This window comes from Hyaena hyaena, unplaced genomic scaffold (genome assembly GCF_003009895.1).
Source record: "Hyaena hyaena isolate Hyena2069 unplaced genomic scaffold, ASM300989v1 scaffold_60, whole genome shotgun sequence".
NCBI lineage: Eukaryota > Metazoa > Chordata > Mammalia > Carnivora > Hyaenidae > Hyaena > Hyaena hyaena.
In genome coordinates this window covers 1,745,554-1,751,553 of record NW_024080692.1, presented here as the reverse complement: position 1 = coordinate 1,751,553, position 6,000 = coordinate 1,745,554, and positions in this window count along the sequence as shown.

Genomic DNA, 6,000 nt, shown 5'->3' with positions numbered 1-6,000 from the left:
CTGACAGCTCCGAGCCTGAAGCCTGCTTTCGATTCTGTGTCTCCCTCTCTCCCTGTCCCTCCCCACCTCTCTCCCTCTCTCAAAAATAAACATTAAAAAAAATTTTTTTAAATTGTTAAAAGAGTAGATCCCACAATAAGTGTTTTTACCACAATACAACAACAACAAAAAAAGCCTACGAGACACAAAAAAAACTTTAGGAAGGCTAATGGTAGCAAGTGCTTGCGTATGTTCAAACTCATCAGATTGTACACATTAAATATGTGTGGTTTACTGTGCGACTATACTTTGATTAAGCAATTTTTTAAAGGAAAATCAGTTCTTTGCTTCATTGATAGAAACCTGTTGTACTGTATTTGCACACCCTCACCCCATACACTTGCACACGCTCTCTCTGTCACCCTTTTCCTGCACATTTTACTCCAGTGGGTGATGCCAGCCCTGGAGGGAGTTGCCTCTGAACTCCCACGCACACACACAAAAAAAAAGATAAAGAAAAAGAAAGAAGAAAAACGTAGCTTTTGCCAGTGACCACACCCACTCTACTTCCTGGCAACAATGGCCTTCACCGTTCATCTGTCAGGTATGCAGCCGGCTCACCTTTCATAGCATTCTCTCAGCCTCACGGCCTCAGAGGCTCTCCAAACCAGAGACACCTTTCTTATTTTACTTTTCAGCCAGCAAAATGAGTTACCACCCACCCTCAAGGGAGACTTCAGCTTTCCATCGTCTCCAGTAGCGATGACCTGATTCAGGAAGAGAGCCGTTGTGCCAAAAAACACAAATCTGAGGCCCAATCTTAAGAAAAAAGAGCTTGCAGGTGACTGTCCTCCTCGTCTGACAGCTGGCTGGGAGGGAACAATTAACTGTGTGGCCTGGTCAAAGGGGCCATTAGATTGCCCATTCCGACTTAACATTTCTGAAGGTCTAGACAGCTGGTCGCGGGAGGGCGGTACTCTGGGCCTGGAAATCCCCTGTGCGCAGAAGTGATCTTTGGTCTCCCGCTTTACATCTCCCTTCTCGCGAGACTCCAGTAGCCCTGGGTGAGTTGCCCTACGTTGGAGTCGACATCACAGGGTCCTTGCTGTGTGCGGATGAACACTTACAGAGAGGGTCCCCTGCAGTGGCCGGGAAGCGACGGAGATTTGTAGAGCTGCATGCATCTTGGGTTTCTGAGCATTTATTCTGTGTGCCAACAACCCGTTGCCAGATATTTGCTCAGTCACGGTTCTGGTGTGCAGTCACACGAAGAGGTTTAATGGTGTTTACCGCTTTGGCAGAGAGGAAGAAGGGGTAATGGCAGAAGTTCCTGCGAGCTGTAGAAATGGAGACCCAAAAGTGGAACGCCTTTGATTCCTGGACTTGGAGTTTTCCTCAACTTAAACGTAATACAGAACATCTTGTTTCCTTTTGCTCTCAAACATTACTCAACTGAGTATTTATTACGAAACTCCTGTAGGGTGAATGGTGTTCTCCGGCTCCCTTAGGCACTGACCAGGATCGTTTGGGCCCCCACAACCTGCAAGTAGAAACTGGAGAGGAGGCAGGCGTCAGCAGGCTGTGTTTTCCAAAATGGTGAAAGGCCTTCCTCACCTCCAAACCCTCCTCCGATGACTTACCCAATCTAGCCAAAACTTTGCTGAACTTTAAACCATTGAAGTCACTCACAGCTTAGCCAATCAATATGGTGCCGCTGTTGCTGCCAGAAGGCGCCTGGCAAAGTACACGTAGTGCTGCAGACTCAGCTACAGAGTGACCCATTTTTTTTTTTTTTTTTTTTTTTGGAACAGCCAGACCCCATGAGTCCAACGAGACACAGATTAAGAGCTAGCCCATGTTTGTGCTTCCACTTGCTGCTCTGGTGTGTGCACCCACGCCGGGCTGGGCCGGCCCAACTCACCTATCCACACTGTATGTTCCCATGCATACAGTGCATGGAATCATCCCCGGAACACCGCATGTCCTGAAGCCGAGGAAGTGCCCCCTTTCCTCCATCCTCGTTCCTTTCAAAACCTAGGAGTTCGCCTCTCGTTTATTGTCTTCTTTACAATCAGGAAAAGTTTTCCCTGTGTCCCGAGAAAGAATAAACGAAGAAGAGAGTCTATTACAGCCTGGCCTGCTTTGTTTCCCAGAGTCCCAGATATTTATACTGTGTGGTGTCTAGTTTTTGGTGGTAAAACTTCCAGCTGGGAGTGACACGATAGAAGGAAAAGGTGTTCCTCCCCTACACCTCACCACATCCCCAACACACACACACACACACACACACTCAAACACACGCGCGCACACAGCCAGCTGATGGGGAGATCACTGACCACTGTGTTGTACCACTCAGACAAGCACAGGTTATCGTTAGACTCTGTTTACCAGAGAGGAAATTAGTGGATGGGGCTTTGGAAGACGGAAAGCCTCCCTGAAGGCATGCAAGAGAGGGAAGAGGAGGTCTGATGGAGAGCCATGATGTAAACCCTCTACACTGTGGTGTGGCCTTGCTGTGTAGGGGAACCTTTGCCTTAGATTTTGCTATTGAGCCAAACTAGCAAACCCAAGGGATCTGGGCTCAGAAGACCCATGGATCTGATCCAGAATGATCTCCAGAATATTTTGCTCTCAGGACCGACAAGATTTCTATGAGCAAGATATAACAGATTTATACTTGAGGATATGTCTTCTATGAAAAAAAAAAAAAGACACCCTCCTTGCTCTGAAACAACACAGACTACGGATGGCATTTCAAAGCAATCACAGGGCACAACTGAACACATCGGATTAGAGATACAAAATCTGGTTAGTACAAACATGCTTGTACTCTTAAACTCTATGGCTTGTAAACTATATGGCTTGTACTCGTAAACTCTATGGCTTGCCAAATTCATTCCTATAAGCAATGAAGAAAGAAATTCAAATTTCTGACTAATTATTGATTTTTCCCAGTCATGCCTCAAAACAAAGAAAATGGTGAAGGGGTTAAAAATCGCAATAGCACTTTATGAAGAACCTGTATTTGAAATAATGTTTTGTTTCTATTTCGACAGGACCTCTCATTCTTCTTATCCAATGAGTAGAATTAGGCTCCTCCTTTCAGAATAGTGCCCTGCTTTCATGCTGGGATACAGGCAGCTCCAGATGTGTTTAGGATTTGAAAAGCAGCCTCACCTATTTAGAGTCTATTTGCTGGAGCTTAAGAGGTTTTTGGAAGTAAATTATCCATCTTCCTTTGCCCTCCCAATTATATATCTGTGATGAATAGCAACATGTCATATGTCGGAGGTCATATGATGCTTGTGGGTTTTTTGAGGCCCCAGTCACAATTTTACCTGGGGACCAAGATTTATACCTGACCTAAGTCTCATTGTTAACCATGAACCAAGACATCCAATTTAAACAATTGCTTTTTCAGGGGGGAAAATAGCGCTGTTGTTACTGAGGCAAGAATTCGAAAATAACTCTTTGGAGGCATAAGATTAAAAAGGTGTAATTTCTAAAGGATTGTTTAGTTTATGGAAAATAAACATATTCCAGGCGAGAGAGAGAAAAAGGAAAAGCAATTCTAAGTGTTTAGCTTCATCTATAAAATCCTGGTGTTCACGTCTGTGCACATCTACACCCCCACCCATAACCGCACTCCCATTTCCCCATCCTCTGACCAAGGTCACGCTTCTGAGGGTGGTCACCCTGGAATAAATCTGGGAGGTGGTTTTACCCAATTCTGTGGTCGCGTTGGTGACTGTCTATTCCCACTGTACCTTATTAGACAACACAGATATATAAATCCCTGTCATTGCAGAAAGTTCTGCTGAATAGTGCTGAGCTAGAGGATATTTCCTGCAATTACCTAGGACTGACATCTTTTAAAACAGTGCCCTGGTCTCACCAGTTGGTTGAGCAAACATGTGACGCGCCTGCCATCTCGGGGAACGCGCAGAGTCTGCTGGGTCAGCAAAGCCCCAGCGAACACTTTTGTTTCCAGAGTCCACATTTCCTGATGCGTCAGGCTTCTGGAGCTCTGCCCTCGCTCTTCCTAGATCCCACGAATTTATAAACACTGTTGGCATTGAGTGGAAATGGGGACATGGCATAAGAAACATTGAACATGACAGCAAGAATTGTGTCCAAAGGCATAAGGCTCACTAATTTTGCTCCCATTTGTAGATTTTCCCTTGATGCACACAGCACAGCAGAGAGAAGAGCTGGATCTGAGTTAGAGCTGAGGGAGGACATTCGGGAGGAAAATTACCCTCAGAATGAGTGGCTTTACATCAATCACATCCCCACACCAAGGATCAGATGGTGGGGGTAACGGGGCCTCTCCTCTTACAAAGGTGGCCAAGAGTCGTGGAGAAGACGGCCCTTTGGCAACATACCTCTTCCCCCAGGGCAAAGACAAGTTAGAAACAGAAACAGAAACAAAAAGCAAACTGCCTGTCGATTTGATGATTCATTGCTGAAGGATCTAATTGTGAGCAAAGGGATTTGTTTGTTCTATAAAATGTTAGTGAGCACCTGCTATGGTCTCTCCTCTGGAGTCCTTCACAGTCTAGTGTGGGAATTTAATGTGTTCACTGATTCTCTTTTTCAAAAAATTTTAAGTGTATTTTGGGGGGAGGCACAAGTGAGGGAGGGGCAGAGAAAGAGGGAGAGAAACTCCTATACAGTTAACATACAGTGCAATATTAGTTTCAGGAGTAGAAGTCAGTGATTCATTACTTACATACAACACCCAGTACTCATCACAAGTGCTCTCCTCAGTACCCATCCCCCATCTAGCCCATCCCCCACCCACCGCCCTCCATCAACCCTCAGTTTGTTCTCTGTTGTGAAGAGTCTCTTATGGTTTGTGTCCCTCTCTCCTCTTTCTCCCTCTTCCCATTTGTTCATCTGTTTTGTTTCTTAAGTTACACATATGAGTGAAATCACATGGTATTTGTTTTTTTCTGAGTGACTTATTTCTCTTAGCGTAATACATTCTAGCTCCATCCACGTCATTGCAAATGGCAAGATTTCACTCTTTTTTGATGGCTGAGTAATATTACATTGTGTATCTATACCACATCTTTTTTTAGCCATTCATCAGCTGACGGATATTTGGGCTTTATCCATAGTTTGGCTATTGTTGATTACGCTGCTATAAACATTAGGGTGCGTATGCCCGTTTGAAACTGTATTTTTTATATCTTTGGGTAAATACCTATTAGTATAATTGCTAGATTGTATGGTGATTCAATTTTTAGGTCTTAAATGTTGTTTTTTGTTGTTTGGGGGGGTTTGTTGTTGTTGTTGTTGTTTGAGGAACCTCCATACTGTTCTCCAGAGTGGCTATACCAGTTTGCATTTCCACCAACAGTGCAAAAAGGCTCCCCTTTTCCACACCCTCACCAACACCTATTGTTTCTTTTGTTGTTAACTTCGGCCATTCTGACAGATGTGAGGTGGTATCTCATCATGGTTTTTGATTTGTATTTCCCTGATGATGAGTGATGTTGAGCATCTTTTCTTGTATCTATTGGCCATCTGGATGTCTTCTTTGGAAAAGTGTCTATTCATGTCTTCCGCTCATTTCTCAACTGGGTTATTCATTTTTGGGTGTTGAATTTGATAAGTTCTTTATAGATTTTGGATAATCACCATATATCAGATATGTCATTTGCAAATATCTTCTCCCATTGACAGTGACAAACTCTCTCTTCTAAGTGCTTTACATGAAGAAGTACAAAATACTTTGGGAATATAAATGCTAGAAGGATCCCCAGGTGAAAATACAACACATTATTTTTCAAAATTTCTGGGAAATTTAGCATATAAGCAAAATAAAACTTTTATATTTTATAAGATATTTGGAAAGATAGAATAGTAGGGCAATTTAGATAATGCTTTTAATTTTTTTGAAATAACTTTTTAATTTGGGATGATATTACATTTATGGAATAGTTGCAAAGAAAGTTCTTGGAGTCTCCAGATGACAGTAGGTCTCTAAGTCAGATAGCAATGACTTCAAGTCCC